The sequence below is a fragment of the Mesocricetus auratus genome, unplaced genomic scaffold (genome assembly GCF_017639785.1).
Source record: "Mesocricetus auratus isolate SY011 unplaced genomic scaffold, BCM_Maur_2.0 Super-Scaffold_100023, whole genome shotgun sequence".
NCBI lineage: Eukaryota > Metazoa > Chordata > Mammalia > Rodentia > Cricetidae > Mesocricetus > Mesocricetus auratus.
This window is the reverse complement of record NW_024429204.1, coordinates 29,981,355-30,000,858: the sequence shown is the minus strand read 5'-3', so window position 1 is coordinate 30,000,858 and position 19,504 is coordinate 29,981,355. Positions and strand designations below refer to the sequence as shown.

The following is a 19,504-nucleotide window of genomic DNA, read 5'->3' as shown; positions in this document are numbered from 1 at the left end:
TGATTCTGTCTTTGTATCCATTCTGTTAGCCTGTGTCTCCTTATAGGTGAGTTAAGACCATTGATATTCAGGGATATTAATGACCATTGATTGTTGATTCTTGTTTGTTTTGGATCCGTTTTTGGTGGTGGTTTTATGTGTGAGTTTTTCTCCTATTTCTGATTTCTGGTAAAGTTAGATATATCTTTCTTTTGTGCTATTTTTTTGAGAATTTCACATAATGTATTTTTTTCATATTTACCTCCCTCCAACTTTCCTTCCAATCCCTGCTTGCTTTCTCATACAACTTTGTATCCCTTTTTAAAAAATCCAGTCCAATTAATTCTACTTATATTTATTCTGCTCAAGGATATATTCCTAGGTGTATGAGCATCCACTAAAGTTTGGTCAACCTATCAACAGTGGCCATACCATTAAGGAAAAGTGACTTTTCTACTCCCAGAAGCTATCAATTACCAGTATTTCTTTATGGCCACATCATTTTTTTTCTATGCTGGGATTTTAGTCTGGCTTTAGCTTGTGCATGTCTTGTCCATGCTGCCACAGGTATTGTGATTTCATACATGCAACTGTCCTGTGGGGTCTGGAAAACAGTTTCCGTGAAGTCTTGAACATATCTTTTCATGTATTTTGAGTAAACTCCTAGGTGTAGAATTTCTAAGTCATAGGATAGAATTAGAAATAGAATTTAACTGTGGGGTTTTTTTGTGTGAATATGTATGTTTATAATGTCCTCTTTTTCTGTTAAACTTATTATTTAGCAACTTCCTACATTTATGTAATATAATCTGATCACACTTACCACCTCTACTCTTAAACTTCCTCATTCTAAAAAGTCCCCCTTCTAGGTTCATACCCTTAATTTTGAGTTTGTGTTCATTTTGTGATGCACTGAGTTCAATCAGGACCTTCTACACAAGCACAGGTGTGAAGCTATCCTCTGGAGCATGAAGGATTCACCACTGCTTAGGTCACCTAAGACAAGGACTCCCCAAAACTAACAGCTGTCAACACCCAGTAGTTTCCCAGGGCAGGGCTCCAGCAGACTCTCCCTCATCCATGACTGAGTGTTGACAGGTAGGTCTTTTGCAGGCCCAAAGTAAGTCAGTCATCTGCTGGAGTCATGAGCATAGCAGCCCAAAGTGGCCAAAACTGGCACTTCAGACTTTATTTTTGTACAAGACTACTAGTTTCCCAAAGCTTTTTATTGTCACATTTTTACTGTGGTGCAGGACCATTCTGGTTGCTTAGTAGCTTAGTCAATAGTTGGTTTTGTTGTTTCAATTTTAGCCATCTTAAGAGGTTTATAGTGATACCTCATTATGGATTAACTTTGTTTTTTCCTGATAAGACTAATGATGGGTCGATTCATTATATAGTCAAATTGCTTGCTTAGAGATCATCTTTCATAACGTGCCAGTTCAACTCTTAGATTCTTTTAATGCCCTTCATTAAAATTATTGAGTCATAGGTTCATTTTATATTAGAGACACGAATATTTTGTAAGATGCACATGAATGATTTCTCAACCTGTAGTGTGTCCCCTTTCACCTTATTAATGGGATGTTTCTTAATGACTGTGATTTCTTACATTTGATAAAGCTTCACTTATTATTAGTTTCTTATTTTTTTATAGCGAGAGGATTTAACAGCCTTTCTAAGCGTTCTTTACCCATCTAGAGTTCAAATTATTTGAACTGTAAAGTAGTATAGTATCTTTTACAGACACACACACACCCACTCTCACACAGGATACACACTCACACTCTCACATGCACACTCACACACATTCACACTCACACTCTCACATGCACACTCACACACATTCACACTCACACTCTCACATGCACACTCACACACATTCACACAGGATACACTCACAAATACACACACTCTCATACTCACAAATACACACAGTCATACACACTCTCACATTCACACTCACACTCGCATTCACACAGGATACACACACACTCACTAACACACACACTCATACATACTCTCACACACATTCACACACTCTCTCTCTCTCACACACACTCACTAACACACACACACACACTCTCTCTCTCTCTCACACACACAACCTGTCAGGGATCCATTTAATACTTAAGTAGGAGAGTGTTGAGTGCCTTTCCTGTCCCATTTGTTGATAGAGTGCTTATTTATTTATTTACTGGAAATAAATTGATCCGAATGTGTGGGTCTATTTTTGAACACTTTCACTATGTCCTATTGATTTATTTGCCCACCGTGAGCACACTTGGTATTTATGGTGGAGATTTATAGCAAGCCCAAAAGCAGACAGCACAAACCTTCCCCACTCTTTATCAATATTTTAATATTTTCTGTATACTTTGTTTTCCCATAGAAATTTGAGAAATAATTTAATTTATAGAAACATTTTACAACTTTTGCAAAGTTATGCTTCAGTTGGTTTCTGTATTTCACTCAAGTTGTTGAATTTATTTAAAATATGCCTTTATTGTCTTTTTATTTCTTTAAAGGGCTATACTGTTTCCCCTTTTTCACCTGTCCCCATTTCTTTATACCTATTCTGCTTCAGGTTTTCTGAGGCTTTTGCACCTATGGGCGAATTTTCTTAATTAAATTTTGAAATTCTGACTATTATTTCCTGAAATGTGTTTTTAAATTATTTCTTTTATTTTTGAGATTATGATTTACATAATTTCCGTCTTCTGTTTCCTCCCTCCAAACCCTCCCATGCACCCCCTCTTGCTCTCTTTCAAATCCATGGCCTCTCTTTTTCCATGTATGTATATATGTATGTATGTATGTATGTATGTATGTATGTACATGTGTATGTATATATGAATATGCCCATGCATTTAAGTGCAACCTGCTCAGTCTAGGTACTGATACTGTTACTTATATCTATGTTCTCAGGGCTGATCCCCTGTTATTGGATAACCAATTGCTGTGCTTATCCCTGAGGAAGACAATGTTCTGCCACATTCTGCACATCCTGTCCTTGAGAGGCCTTGCTTATGCATTCGGTAGACCATGTCACTGAGACTGGCTCTCTTTTTCCCAAGCCTGTTATCCATGTTCTTGATTTAAGGTTATCTCTTTCTCCCTCCTCTCTCCCTGTACCCCCTCCCCCCTCGCTCCCTCCTCATCCCCTCTCTCCGGGTAAGTGTTCCTTTTCATGCACAAGTATGTGCAGGTACAAGCACACACATTTCACCTTCTTTTTTGAGGTAAGGTCACTCACTGAACCTGAACATCACCAAGTATTTTCCTGTCCCTGCCCAGTCCCCACCCAGTTCAGGGATTATAGGTGCAAGCCACCACACCTGAAGTTTGCACGGAGGCTGGGGTTCTCAGTTCAGATCTCCCTGCTTCTGCAGCAAATATTTTACCAACTTAGCTGTCTCCTCAACAACCAATCCCTCTGGGATTATTTCTATAAATTTATCCCATCTCTTCTGTCATCTCTAATACAGCAAGTTATTAAATAAGTTTTAGGTGCATATTTAAGTTTTGTAACTTCAGAATCATTGTTGTAAAAAGTCTTCACTCTTCTCAGATTCCTTGTCTTTTCAATTCCTATGTCTGCATTTTATTTTACATCCTTTAATTAGTTTATTTTACTATGTAAAACCTCTTATCAAGGGCATATGCTCCTGCCTCTTAAATGCAAATCTGGTAATCAAGTCAGATGAAGAAATGTTCGTGGAAATATTGGAGAGAAAAGTAAGATACTCCTAGATGATGTCATTTCCTCTCCAGTCCAATGATCCTATCGAGAGAGGGGATGATGGGGTAGTGTCAGGGTTAGAGAGCAGAACTTATCTCACCCTGTAGTCCTGGCTGACTTCAGAGATATACCTGCCTCTGCCTCCCAAGCGCTGGAATTAAGAGACTGCTGCCACACCTAGCCTCTGGGTGACTTTGAACTCAGGAATCCTACTTCCACCTCCAAAACACTGGGGTTAAAGACATGGACCACCACGCTGTTCAAAACCTTGGTTCTGCCTTTGGCTCATGTACCCTAGAATGGCCTCAAATTTACTTGTGGACAAGGGTAACCTTGAACTTTTGATCTTCCTGCCTGAGGCGTGAACTCAGAGTTTCATTAGTACCCCCCCAAATCTTTGCTCTTAAAGCACTGTATAAATTGGTAATAGTTCCCTTTTAAATGGATACATTTTAAATCTGTATTTCCATTCCTCTTTAAAACTCATTTAGTAATTTGGGATTAAAACCAGTGCACTTTACCACTGAGCTGAAACGCCAAGCCTTTCTCATCCGGTGTTCATTCCTCTTAGGATCAAAGCTAAGTACCCCCCCATCATTTTAATAACATTTTAGGGAAATCCTCCGATAGTTTTACCGACATGCTTCTTCTAATGACCCCCTACGCTTTGCCTCCATACTCCATTCATCCTTCCCTGGGCTATCAACCTGATATTTTGGTTGCAGTCAAGAGTAAAAAGCAATCCCGTGCCCTGCTCCACGGTCTGGAAGAAGACAGAAAATGGAGGCATGAGGACCCTGGCTAGAGGTCACGCACTCCCAGAAGCCCAGCTTACATCTCAACATCAGCCTTCTGGTCTCGCGTCCAGCCAATCAATTCTCAGTGGTTTGCAGAAGAACACCAGAGTCTGGATTTCTAGAGGCCACCCAGACCAACAATACATCCCCTCAATGTTTCCCCATGCTCTCCCTGCGGCAACAGTCATTGCCCCAAGTCCTTTCTGATCACGGGAGGGTTCTCACAACCAGACCTCACACACTGAGGTTGGGTTAAAAGTGTCACAGGGGACCAGCTCGCCAATTCAACATTCATCAGAGGAGACTTCATCACAGGAGCCGTAACTGTGACAATTTTCACAGGTTGTCTCAGGAGGCGTTGTCTCCACCACGTGGGCCACAGGCCTGCAGTTCACAAGCTGCTCAGGACTGTTTCCCACAGTCGGAGGGACCAGAACCGTCTGCGTTTGCAGAATGGGCGGAGTTACCACCTTGCTCTGCAGGGGCAGTGGCTGCTGTTGTAATTAATTCTAACTCTCTGAAGTGGGCACGAGCTCTCTTGGGGCCTCGATTGTGGTTGGAGATCAGAGTGTGCTGACCCTGGTTCTCATGTAAGTGACCTCTCTCTCTCAAATAAAGTATAGTACTACTTGCTTTTTCCGATATCCTTGGTGTGGCTCACTTTACCATCATCTGGCGTCAGAAGTGGCGAGGTCAGTGGTGCAGGTGCCTAAGATCTCTCCCTACAGGGTTTGTCGTGTGGCCTGAAGTGGAGGAGGTTGCTGCAGCAGGGAAACTTGCTGATTTGAGGGCTGAGATTTCTGTTGTAATGCAGGTGTTGTCGTCAGTGTGGAGACAGTTGCATAGAAACAGTGGCAGCAACACTTACGGAGGGACAATCTGGGCGGGCTGGCTAGGCAGGATGGTAGCTGTACTTCTTTGGCCTCGTTGGAGCGCATAAGATGTGACCACTGTGACTGGGTTAACAGTTGTCATTCTTCCTTGAGACATGGTAGTAAGAGAGGGAAGTATTTTCTTGGTAGTTATCAACTTGGTAACATTGGCCTGACCCCAGCCCAGAGGACTCCTGGTTTGCCACATAAGATCAAAGTGTGGAATTAACTACAACACAAGGGAGCAAAGCAGGTGACTCCATTGACGTCAGTGATGGGGTTGGGTGATGAAGGAGTCTGTGGCTGCGGCATGGGGCCTGTTTGCACAGTGGCTGACACTCCTGCTCATCTTTATGAGCAGCTAGTGTATGGAGATACCCTTTCTTGGCAACTTAGCTTCCCACACATACATGCTTTTTTGCTCTTTTCCAGGACTGTCTCTCATTGGAAGCCACAATCTTTGGAACCTCACTGACAGCTTCTTGAGGGTTCTGTCCCTCGATGGCAGCCTGAGTATCATGAACAAATAATGCACACATGCAGACTGGCTTCTGAGGTTTATGAGGGTTTCTTCTTTTTCCTCTTCTTTGTAGCCTTTTAATAATTCCCTGTGTTGCTGTATTTTCTTGTCCCACCAGGTCCTGCCGCTTCAGCCCCAAATGAACACACAGACGCTATATTAGTTATAAAATTGTTGGCTGATGATCATGGCTTCTTATTTGCTAGCTCTGTCTTAAGTATTAACCCGTTTCTATTAATATAAGTATCTCCGCGTGGCCTTATCTTACTGGAGAAGGGTCCGGACCTCTTACTTTTTCTGGCAACCTAGGTGGTGTCTTCTCTGCAGTCTTCCTCTGCCTACCTTTCCCAAAATACTCCTCGTCTCCTAGTCCTGCCTATCGTCCTGCCACATTGGCCAAACAGAGAAACATATATACAGAAGGACATCCCCTTGTTTTTCACTCCCATGGTCTTCTCGCTGGAAGTTGGCTCTGGATATCAGCAACACTGTCTTCATGGAGTGAATTGGCAGGTGAAGGAGTAGTTGAAAGACAATCCTCAGAAAAGCGTGCAGGTGGCAAGATGGTGCCACTTCCTAAGCTCAAACCAATTGGGGAACTCAGCCTGACTGATTCATAGGAGTCACCTGAATAAGTCCCACTAAGCCAGATGTACAGCAACTATAGGTGGGTTGGCACCACACTGAGTTACTATAGATCTAGGCCCATAGTCAAGTCACCACTCAGGAGTCCCCGACCCTGCTCCATTATGCCTTGGGTTATGCTTGGCCAATGCCTGGACCCCACATTGAGCTGAAAAGTTGCCACTGTGTGAAGACGAGGGGTTTTCCAGGTCATCAAAGTGGCCAACCACATCTAGACATAGTGAGCAATCAGAATCCAAGGAGGTAAGCTGTGATTTCAAATTCCCTATCACCCGAGTTTAGTGTCTCAGCCTCTGACTGGAAAGGATAAGAAGGCCCAGTGACCATCAGGTAATTGCCATTTCCTCTGGGAAACCCCACCTTCACACCTTCCGTAAATGTATTTGTGGTAGCTGTTTCAAAGCCCCTGCCTTCAAGTTTCAATGCTTATATTATCTTGGGGTTAGTACCCATTGATTATTTTTCTGCAGATTATAACTTACTCTTACTAAATTCTCATGCTTAACAATTTTAAAGCTAGCCAGGTGAGTGCCTACTTAATTTCTCCATGTTCTATAATTCAAGTATGTGGTACCTTGAACGTAAGGATCTTACCTTCAAGTCATGGAGGGGAGCCTATAGCATTGGCAATAGCCTGCTATGCTTAGGGGTCTATGCGTCCTCAGTGGCCAACAACTCCATGTGGTAGCCCATTGCTGGCACTGGGATTTTAATTTGTTAGCAAGTAATGTCCAGTATATGGTATCTGTAACATAAGGGTCTTACATTCAAGTCATGGAGGGGAGTTAACAGCATTGGCAATAGCCTGCTATGCTTAGGGGTCTATGAATCCTCAGTGGCCAACAACTCCATGTCGTAACCCATTGCTGGCACTTGTTAGCCAGTAGTGTTAGTATTTGTCTTTATGCAGGTGGGAGTGTGACTTTTGTAGTTGCCGATAGAGGCCAGAAGAGGAGGTCAGATCCGCTGAAGCAGAATTATGGATGGTTGTGAGCCGCCCAACGTGACTGTTGGGTACTAAACTTAAGTCTTCTGGAAGAACACCAAACATTCCTAATTGCTGGGCCACCTCTAAAGTCCCAATTTTATAACTTCTTAAGTCTGTGCTCTTTTATCCTAAGGCTTTATCCGAGCTCCAGAAATTGGCCTTTATTCATAATCTCGTCTTTTCTGAAATTGTATCGCAGCTGGATGGATACACAATATGCTCAATGGGGTTTGTACTCCTGTTAATCTGGAACACTCATATCTCTGATCTCTCCATGACCTTGGCATTTCCCTTTAGTTTTTACCTCACAGACACTTCTCTCTTTTCCTGTGTATAAGATGCAGGACTCTTCCCCACATATAGATCTCACCCCTATTGTTAATGGCTTCTACTATTTTAGTGCTCTCTGAAGCAAAGTTGACACCGGTCTTCTTAGCTCAATATTACTTTACTAGACCCCACCTGTCCATGTGCAGCTTGAGAAAGTGTCCTCTGAAGCCAGAAAAAAGGTGAGGTTCATCTTGAGAGATTCTCATATTTTTTTCATCAGATTTTCAGTTCTGAGTTGCTTGATGTCCAATGCCTAGAAACATTATCTTCATACAATTTTTATAGTTTTACCAACATTTGGGTCAGGAAGATCTGTCTGTTTTAGTTATTTCATTGTGGTCAAAGCCAAGCTTATTTCTCTCTCTTGTCCTGACATTATTTTACTATATGACCTTGGTCAAGTTAATTCATGTGCTGTATTTTCAGTTTGTTTGTTTGCAAATGGAGGTCAACATATTTAGACTCTAAAGTCAATAAGAATTGCCTTCTGGGCTATTTGGCTCATATCTGGATTTCCAAAGCTTAACACGGTGCCTAGCATGTCGAAAGTAGTCAACACTTGTTCATTATTCAATTGTATTAATTCATCACTTTGCCCATTCATTCCAGAAAGGTTACTAAATGGACACCTCACAGAGATACTGCAAAGAACAGACCAAGTGGAATCATTTATGTAATATGCTCAGAGCAAAACTTTGCTCAGACTAAGAATGTAGGACATTATAAATATTTTAAAAATCATTGCTATATATAATTTGAGTATAATTATACTTCCAGAGCCTAAGTCCTACAGAGACAACATTGAAAGAATAAAATTAATAGTGTCAACCTGCCTCATGTTCTGTCCTTACTGAATCGTCTGTGAATGTCTCTGCTAGCCTAAAGACGTATGACGTCAGGTCATCCTCATGACTGGGGACTTTCTAAACCAAGTGCTCTTGATGTGGTATAGGCAGAGATGTGATGGGTTGGCCAGTGGGTGCTGGTGCTTTCATCCAGGTGGGGGTGGGCAGGCTGGCTAAGCTTCTTTGGATAAATCTGTACCCCCCCTCGAAGGATCAGTGGCTCTGCCCACAGTGAAGAGCCTCTGCACTCAACATGTAAACAAGCCATGCTTCCTGAGCCAGTATGAACCACAGCTGCAGCAGAGAGAGCAGAAGAGAAAAGCAGAAATCTGAGGCTCCAGGGTTGTATGTATGCCCCTGCCCTCTGGCAACGCAGCATCTGTCTGATTGATTAACAGTGTCCTCTTGGCTGTCTCCCTTACAGTGCATTGTGCTACTCACATTAATGACCTCTTTCAATAGTGCTGTCTCTACGGACAAATAGCAGACTACGTCACCATTCTACGGAGAAGAAAGCAGGACCAGAGAGAAATATTGGAGCTTGGTCAAGGACTCCAAAATGGGAACTTTGAAAAGGTGGTTGGGGTCAGACACGTTGGCAGAGCACGTTTGCCATTTCCATGATTTAGAAGCAAGGACTTTCCATCACTCTCACCCCACTGGTGGCCACTGAGCTTAAAATCAAGGCGCCTCTTTCTTCACGCATAACCTCAGCATGTCGAAAGCAGTAGAGTCCCAGGAATCAACAGAAAGAACTGTCTTAAAACCCAGAAGCTCAAACAGAAGTTCAAAATGGTCTAGTCACTCACTGAAGCTCAACAGACAGTTTGCAGTAGAGCCTGGTCTGGGCCATTATCTCAAAGTGCATGGCACGTGTTTCCTCACACATGCTGGTTTTGTAAAAGCCCCTCTGGCCTCTGGCTTTATGGGATCAAAGAGAGCAAGACAATGACAGCTTTGAGACTTAAAAGGAGCTCAGACCCAGACTCTGGGACAGGCTGGGGGTCAATCTGAGGGGTTACTATCAAAGAGCGTCTTTATGAAGGTGGCTTTGAGTCACCCATTCAGCACCACGGTTTCTCTAACCTTAAGCTGAGCCAAACTGTACTGACCAGGACCAGTTGGGAAATGAATTATGGAGGTTGATCTGTAAAGAAATTCAATCTAGAGATGGAGCAAAGTATTGTCAGGATCCCTTATTAGGTACTTTACACCACGGGCTAAATGAAGCAAACAAACAGGTCCCAAGCATAGGCTGTTTTTTTTTTTTTTGAAGTGGGAGAGGGTGAAAACTGATAATAGGGCTGGGGAAGATGGGCACATCAAATACCATGGCAAGTAAACACTTTTTAATAGCCAACAAACGAATTCTCCTCTAATAATGCCTCCGAAAAGTGGTATTGAAAGGCACTGCATTAACAGAGAGCAACCAAATGAAGTTAAACTTCGAGCTTAGCTTCTACAGTGTCCATGAGAAGAACCTGGGACTCTTATCAGGAACTGTATTCTACCAAGAATCCAAACTTTGCCTGCTTTAATTAGGAGGAGGAGGGAGGGTTGAGGTCTTCTGGGTGAGGGAAAACCAGCAAAGAGATCGAACCCTCAATTTCAAAATTGCTTAGCAAAAGCGATTTTAATTGCCACCTTTGTTACAAAAGATTAAAGGTAGTCATGTCCCTGTGTAGCTCACTTAAAGCAATCAATGCATTCCTGAGTATTTACGTGCAAATCAAATTTTTGTAAATCAAATCCAATTTAAAATGCCCTTAGAGAGCATAGTGTTTCAACGAATCCCTTAAGCGAATCTTTTTTAATAAGACCCAGAACTACCCCATAATTTATTGGTTTAATTTTTTTATAGATGATGATAAATCTAGTCAATGAAATGTTTCCCTCATCCTCTATAGAGGATGAAGGGCTTGAAAATGAAATAGAAATGAAGTGACTTAGTGAACACAGCATAACCACCAATGACCTCTCTGGTGACAGCTTGGTAAGTGCCACAGTGAGCTTTGGACACTTTCCCTTCACAGCTCAACATAGAGCAGGCGTGTGTAGAAGGAGACTGTCACTATCTGTCTCCATCCAAGTGGACTGGTTTCTCTCTGCCCACCAGGCCCCTGCAGTCTCTATGAAATAACCACTCTTAGAATTTTCCTTTTACTGGCTAGCTCTCTCTTAATTATTAAGCCATTTCTATTAATCTGTGGCCTTGGCTTACCAGTGATGCTCTGGCTTCTTGACTCCCCTGTGGCTACGTGGCAACTCCTTGACCCTACCTACTACCTCTCTCCACCTATTCTGATTTCCCACCTGGCTTTATTCTGTTAAGTCATTGGCCAAAACAACTTTATTTATCAACCAATAAGAGAAACACAATAGTCAGAGCAGGGATGACTGGTGTTTAACATGAAGACATTGAAGGAAAGGAACAAGATATTTCCTGGAAAGTATTTTGAGCTCTGTCTGCTCCAGTCCTGTTCACGGGCTTTCCTTTGAGACATTCCAGGATAATGAATATTTAGGTAGGCCTTAGAAACCGCTTGAATGTATTGTGGCATTCATTCATAAATTAACTCATTAAATATTTATTGGTCGTTAAATATATTGGGAACTAGGTTTGAGGGAAACAGGGGAAACTACCCACAGTGTTCACTTTACAGAATTAATCTCCCTGAAAAGGCAGACATTAAATAAGTCGCAGTGCAGACAATGGATACTTTGCGGTTGTGATAAATCCTATGAATTTTAACCTGTCAAGCTCTACAAATCAGAATGGGTCTTCTCCAGAGATCCTGTGTTGAGAACTTACTACCCAGTACAACAATGTTAAGAATCATACATTTAAGAGGTAACTAGATCTCTGAAGGGCCCTGATCGCACCAATGATCTGTTTATCCTGAACACAATAGGGTGATACCCCCCCCACACCCACACACACACTTCTTGCTTTTTTCATTCATGGTCTCTCACAAGGTGATGCTTTCTTTCCACATCATGATGCATCAAGATCTTTAGGTATCATCTCTAGGCTGGGCTGCCCAGTCTCTAGGGTAAAGCCCAAACTGGTTATAAGTTACTGCCTCCGGTATTCTATTACAAAAGTATGAAACAGACTAAGATGGAATGCTGAAAGATTTGCCCAGGAAAAATGTATCTGAAGGTGTATTTAATACATGAAGGATAGAGACTGAAGAGACAGCTTAGTAGCTAAGAGTGCCTACTGACTAAATAAAAGATCCAAGTTCAGTTGCTTACCAGGTGGCTCACAACCGTCTATAACTTCAAATACAGAGGAATAAGATGCTTCTGAGCTCTCTGTGCTCATGTGCATAGACCCACACACAGATATACTCACATGCACATAATAGATTAAATCTTGAGTACCAAAGATAAGTAGAGGCTAAGACCAAGAGGAGCACTTAGAGCACACCACATTCAGGCGGGCACAGTTCAGCTTATGTTTGAAAAGCTCATTCTGGATCTTGTTGTGCAAACTTGAAACAGGGTGTGGTCCAGAAGGGAGAAGCTAGTTGCTTAAGTCAACGTGCTGAAAAGGCTATGGGGAGTTGGATTTAACAGAACTGGGTGGCTAGTTGGGGGTGAGCAAAGTGAAGGACGGTGTGACGGTTAATCTTGATTTTCAACTTGATTGGATCTGGGACCCACTAAAAGACACATCTCTGGGCTGGTTTATGAAGAATCCTCCCCCAGGCCACCAGAACTAGATTGGGACCTCAGAACTATCCAACTGGATGGAATGAGTAGCTACCAGCCTCTCGGATTCTCTAGTGTTCAGAAAGTCATTGTTGGACTACCCAGGCAGAATCAACGAGCCAATGCAATAAATCTCCTCTGTAGTAATACCCTTTCAATCCATTCTGTTCCTCTAGAGATCTTTGGCTAGCAGAGATGGCCTCTGCATTGTCTGAATTGGAAATAGAGAACCGCTATTCACTGCCACTGAGTGCATTCATGCAGGAGCAAGCTGGGAGGGAAAAACTCGAACAGTTGGTTATTGGGTGTATTGATGCCGCACGGTAGCAGTGAAGATGTTTAGTACTCTAACCAGGAGACTGTCCATCCTATAGGAAGGCCAGAGCTCCACAATGCCCCAGCACTGACTCAGAGTCAATATCCAGGGGGACAAAGTTCTAGTGGGACTAAGCTATCAGGAATACAGTGGAGATGACAATGACAAGAAGCAGTAGACCCATAGGAATATAGCTGCTCACATGTACCATATTGGGTATATAGGCCTGTCTAGGGTTAGTTATATTTTGTTTGTACATTCATCCATTGCTTTGGGTTTTATATGACCAAATGATACCTACAAAATACTGTAAGCTATTATTTGGGATTAGTCATAGGCCCATGGATATGAAATGGGAAAGTCTAAGTCACTCTTAGAACTGAAGCAGTTGGGAAAGACAAGCTCCTTCCAGATGGCCAGTGTGAAATAACCTCAGCCAGACACTGTCAGTGCACACACTGGCTACCAGACCAGGAGAGGCTTTATTGAAAGTGAACTCAAGGCTGAGTGGTAGCACATGGTGACATTTGCTGCCCTTGATTTAACTCATCCTGGAATAATTTTACTCTTGTTTTTCACACAGGCCCGTAGATTTCATTTGCTGTTTAAGTTAGTGGCTCTGCCACTTGAGACTTAAAACCTGTGGCCAACTTCATGTGTGTGGTTCATCCTCCGGATTCCTCCCAGTTTCCAGGAATGAAGATCCACAGATTGTGTGGTCACACTGAAGTCTGTAGATACAGGAAGATGGATGGCAGTACATGGCATTCCCACAACCCATGGATGGGAGAGAGACAACACAAGAGAATTGTGTTAATGGATTCTGGCAGTGATGAAAGACTAAGAAAATGAACTCACCTAAACAGGTGTCCTCTCTTTACAGGAGTGAGGGATTCTTCTCAGACAGAACACCAAAGTTACAGAAGCTACGTAGAATAAAAGGTACATGCCGTACTATGTACTACTCCAAATTAAAGATTGTCTATTGCCAAAAGGCCGAGTTTGAGAAACACAAAATGACTTAAATAACTTAAGTAGATTTGAAGCGTCTAACAGTCTAAACTCCAGGAATAGATCCATTAATTTGCATATGTGCATCTAGAGTTCCAAGACAACCTGTAGTGATGCATAGACTGGAGAAAAAGCAGTTGGCTAAGTTTTGTTAACCTTTCCTTGGAGGAGGCACGACTGACTCTTGAGCGTGTTGCCTAGGGTGAAGGAAATGCTCACCTCTGTAATGAGAAGGAGAAGGAAAGTGGAAGCCTGCAGCTGGGTAACATCTTGTAGAACAAATAGGGAACCAGCATTGTAGAGTCTAAAATTAGAATTCATGCTCTGGGGATTCCATAAGACTGGTGATCTGCCCCATTGTCGCCACTCTTTGAATATTCTTAATTCTCATTTTGAAAATAATACCCTCTGCAGAAAAGCTAGCATCAGGGTTGAGTTCTCCCCAGTGTCGTCTCTCCCTTCCATTCTGCCACTTATCTTTTATCACATCTTACCAGAGCTATTTCTGTCTATGGAGAGTTAGCAGGAAGACCGCATATTGTACAGAGAATGGGGTGTTAAATTTATGCAAAGGAAAGCAATGTGTTATGGCAAAAAATATTTATTGCATGGCATCTCCCTTAAGGGTTAGTGTCTTGCTAGAGTTTTAAGGATGGCAGCTCTATATTTGTCTCATGGCAGAGCCATCCTCATGCCTACCGCCCACTACCAGTGCCAAGAGCATTTATGTAAAGTCGTGATACAAACCTGCCACCTTTGGGAGGCACGATCTGGTCTAACAGAGTGTGTTTCCTCAGTCATTTGTGTTCTGAAAGGAGTGAGCTTTCAGCCAGCAAGAAGGAGGAGAGATGAGAAAAGTGTTGAGTATCCTGGAATCATCCCACATCACAGTAAAACAACTCGTTGAACAGAGACATTTTGTTGAGCTCTGGGGATTTTAGAAAGTAGTGTGCTGTCATTAAGTACCAAGGGCCCAGATGGGCGGTGGTGGCACATGCCTTTAATCCCAGCACTCCGGAGGCAGAGGCAGGCGGATCTCTGTGACTTCGAGGCCGGGCTGGACAGATAGCCTCCAAAACAATACAGAGAAACCATGTCTCATAAAAAACCAAAAAAAAAAAAAAGTACCAAGGGCCCAGTAGACCTACAAAGTCTGAAAAGCTACATACCATGTCTAGCCCTTGCTAGTTTCAGGTCTTAGAAGGTCAGTTGAGAGCTATGAGCTTCCTGCTTGTTGCTCTGATTTGAATGTGAAACATAACTCCAGGTTCATGTTTATAATGTCTGTTCCCAGCCAGTGGCACTATTTGGGGAGGCTGTGGAACTTTGGGGAGCTATATAGCAGTTGGTGGAAATAGGTAACATTAGAGGAAGGTCTCTGAAAGTTTACCTGGCCCCCAGCTCCTGTTGGACTCTCTCTGCTTCCTGATCCAGAGCCGTGTGAACACATTTTCACACAGACTTCCTCTGCTTTCAGCTTCCACAGTGCCTTCCCCATCATGATGAATGATGCCCTTTGAAACCGTGAGCCCAAACAAACCACTCCTCCCTTCTGCTGTTTCTGTCAGGTATGGCAGTCACATGTGTGCAAAAGTTATGGAATGAGCACTCCTTCCCATCTGCACTGTGCTGGGGGAGGTGAAGCTCACTCTCATCCGAAGATGCTAGATGTGGATTCATGTCTCCTTCCACTTTTAGTAGCGTTAAATGTTAACTCATTCATTAATTTAAAGACAATCCGTTCCTAGGAGCACATGGGTAGTTCTCCTTAAACAGAGATAGCAAATGCCTGGTACCTATAACCACAGCTGCCTCCTTCCTTTCTTTCACAAGGCATTTCTTATTGATGATGCTTCTCCTTGAGGACTTCTCTAGAGCCTTCTCAAAGCAGTGCTTCAGGTGGTCACTGAAACTCAGGGGAGATATAAAGTAAAGCCTTTCTCCACCTCATGTTCATAAATTATCCTGTTGATTATTGTACCCAGAATGTGCAGATGGTTTTAACGTGCATTAAATGTACAAATGGCCCTCCAGGTGCTTAGAGGACATGCACTTGTGAAAGTTGTGCCAACATACTCTTGATTCAAACATTGTGATCACAGAATATCGATCTCCATTTTAGACATTAATATCCCACAGCATATGTTCTTAAAAGACGAAATGTGTCAGCTACTCTTCAGCTTGGCTGGTTGTGTCCAGGGTCATTGCTGCTCAGGAAGACAGTATGCATCAGAGGCGAGGCGAAGGGGCAAGTGTTATGGTATGCTAACCTCTGCAGTGACTAAGTTACGTGAATCTGGCTAAGTTAATTAAGCTCACTGAGCCCTGGTTTTCCCATTTGTGCAATGAACGTAACAAATGCCCAATTCCAGGTCAGTTGTGAGGATTATAAGATGTGCTGCAGGTAAAGGACAGAGAAAAGCCAAGAGCTCATCTTCATCTGTGTGGTCAATACCATCCTCACCATCATCATCACTCATAACCATCAACATCACACCATCATCTTTATCATCACTCAGGTCTTCATCACCATCTTAATCATCACCACTGTCATCATTAAGATCACCACCACCATTGTTTTTTCAACCTTACAGGTCATCATAATTGTTAGCCAACCAAAGGATATAAAACATGTCCTTTCCATATAGAAAACAGCTCTGTTAATAACAACTATATGGAAACAGAGAGAGCTGCCTCAGTGGGTAACATTCTCCATAACAATGGGATTATCGGATGATGCATTCTTGTCTGTGATTGTCCTATGAAAGGCAAGAGTTCTCAGTATTTAGGAGGAAATGTGTTACAGAGTCGGAGACCATCATTTCAAACCAATCATTGGGTTTAATGTGGTGATGCTAACTCAATGAAAAGATCTACCACCTATAGTGTTTTCAAACTTACTTGACCACACAGTCCAAATCATCTCACCCTTTACCGTTCTGAGAAGAGCTCCATGTGGTAAAATTGCTTGTTATAAAACACATTTCAGGAAATGCTCTGTTGACAGCTGCATGCTTGGAACAGGGTTTGAGCCACACAGGATCAGGAGGGGTTTTGTACCACGAAGGACTCCATGGATTAGTCATGATCTGAACCCTCAAGAGAGTTGCCAAAGATGCATTTACAGTACAGATGTGCTGTTTACAGTGAAGAACTTCACACTCAGCATCAATCTGGCTCCCTCACCTTCTTATTTGCTATTTTGTCTTGAAAAGGTCAACTCACCTTCTGTTGAGGATTTGCGTTCTGATAATATGTCTTATGCACTCTAGAAATCCTGTATCCACATCTTTGAATACTGCCTTTGCCCAACCTTTCGACTTCAACAAATCATACTAGTGAAATGCTTGATTTTCCTGATCTATCCAACATATAATTTTGGTCTTCCCTCACATGTGTTGTCTTTTGATGCACTGACTGCACTCTTCAGATTGATCTTCCTAGTCATCTTCACCTGTATCTCATTTGATATCTGACTGACATGGTAGATTTCTAAGGAACTTACTTATCATCTAGCCATTCAAGTTCCTTATCTTATAAAGTAATAGAGCTTTCCTTAAAACGTCTTATTGTCTCCTTGTTGTTACTGCTCTTCTGCTCGTTTGATTATTGCTGTTAGAATATTCTTTTTGTGTAGTCCCTTTGGACTGTTCTGTTGTCTCAATGTCTTGGAAGTGTTGGGTCCCCTGATAACCAGGATTGTTGAAATTCTCCTGTGGTGAGTCATTACTCATGTAATTTGTACATGCTTTTTGTTAATTCATCTTCAGAGAGTGCTAATTTTGTCTTGTGGGAAATGTATGTATTTGGGGAGCAAATATGTGCTTCTAAGCTCTTCTCGAGGGCTTCAGGGATGACATAACCCAGGGATCATGTTTTATATTAATATGATAGTCTGAGATTTCTGAACTTGCACTGTGGAGTACAGTAGCTGCATTCTACACTGAAGGGTTGGTGTTTTTATTTCCCATAGAACTTTGTTGGGAGAGATACTTTTTGAATCTGTAGCTACTCTCTGTAGCTACAGCTTTTCTAATTCTATCTTTCATTAAGTATTTAAGTTCTACTCCGTTCCAGCTTTCTATAGGCTGAGTTACAACTTCCCACCTAACACAAACTGGAAACCTATTTCCTATGTATATGTGAAACTGAAACTCCAGACAAGGCAAATCTTAGTGTATTTTCTGTATTCACTGGTGTCTCTTCCCCACTAAGAGTGTCACAGTACAACATGTTGCAGTACGTACTGTGTAACTCTCGGCTGATTCTTTATTGTGTCAATTTTTCTTACTTAGAAACTAGAGAGTATATATATATATATAATATATAATATATATCATATATAATTATATATTACCCATCAATTCTATTAATTCATGATATACCTTCAGCATACAGGAATATGCATTATCTCAGATTGTCTATAAGCCAAGAGAAGAACAATGGGGACTCATTCATCTCATCTACTTGTTCATCAGTTTATAATTCATTGGCCAATATGATACTAAAATGCATAATTGTTTTTAATGAATTCAGTACAGTAGCGAGTATGTATTAGGTTCTCAATAAATATTGGGCATTATCATTTTACTACTAAATACATAAACACTTGGAAAGATAATAATAGATGTTAGACCATCTTTAAAAGCCAATGGTGGTTCTGTCTCTTCATCTAGTAGTTCTAGTTTTAACCAAAATATATGGTGGGCTCCTGGGAAGAGTTATGGGCACCCTCTTTCCTATCCCTCTGAAACCTTGGGCATAGATGAGCATTAGAAACTGTGGAGGAAGATTTCAGTGGCCGAGATCAGAACACGTAATCCCACTATTGTTCACTAGGAAAAGGGAGAGGTGAAGAGTCTGACCTTAGGGATTTTATGAGTAATAATCAGACAGAAGATAATAGCATAGACCCCCACCCTGACCTTGGAGAGCCAGAGACTCTGCTTCTTCATTGCCCTTCCCACTGTGGTCCCAGCTCAAGAGTGCCCGGGAAAGGATAGAAATAGAGCTGGCCTCTTGCATTAGAAGAGATCATGCAATCAGTGAGCAGGCACGAAGGGAGCTAGCAGCTCTTACTAACCCATAATCTTTTGCACCCAACTCACTTTCCTGGCTACTGACTAAGGCCACAGTTACTTCAATGCAGCTGTTCACCACACAGACATTGCAGAGCCCTCTTCTCAGCTTCCTGTGGGAGCTCACTTTCTGACTGGTTTGTAAGGTTGAGTTTTCTTTCTGGCTCCAGTTTATACAGCTTGGTGGTGCTTCAGGAACCATTTCTCTTTTCTTTATCTCTCTGTCCTCTGGATACCCACTTTCCAGTGTCTTCCATTTGCATTTAATCCATGACTCATACTTTTCCTCCATAATACTTGAAGCCCAAACAGGCACTTACTCCATGACTGTGCCCTTGGAGACACCTCTGAACAATGTGGCCCGCTATGTACAATTAGGGCTCGACCTGTCTCTGAACTCTAGTGAACCATTTTCCCCAGATTCACTCTATATTGCTCTCTCTGGGACATTCAAAGGTCTTTGCAAGTCTGGAATTATCCACACTGATTTTTTAACATCCCTTGAGCTGATTCTCTTGGAAGCAAGAAGAAGACAGGATGAAATCAAGAGTCTGGCAAGAGAACTCATGCTTAGCTTAAATGTCCCAAGCTCATGGGAGTCCTTAGACATATGTCTGAAGAAATTTCTCCAACTTTCTATCACACCATTTATTTCCTTCTACTG

The 19,504-nt window shown here is 42.2% G+C and overlaps 1 pseudogene; it reads right to left on the bottom strand.

The window, feature by feature from the left end:
* Positions 1-4,593: 4,593 nt before the first annotated feature.
* LOC101833694 lies at positions 4,594-9,586 on the bottom strand (annotated as a pseudogene).
* Positions 9,587-19,504: the final 9,918 nt, after the last annotated feature.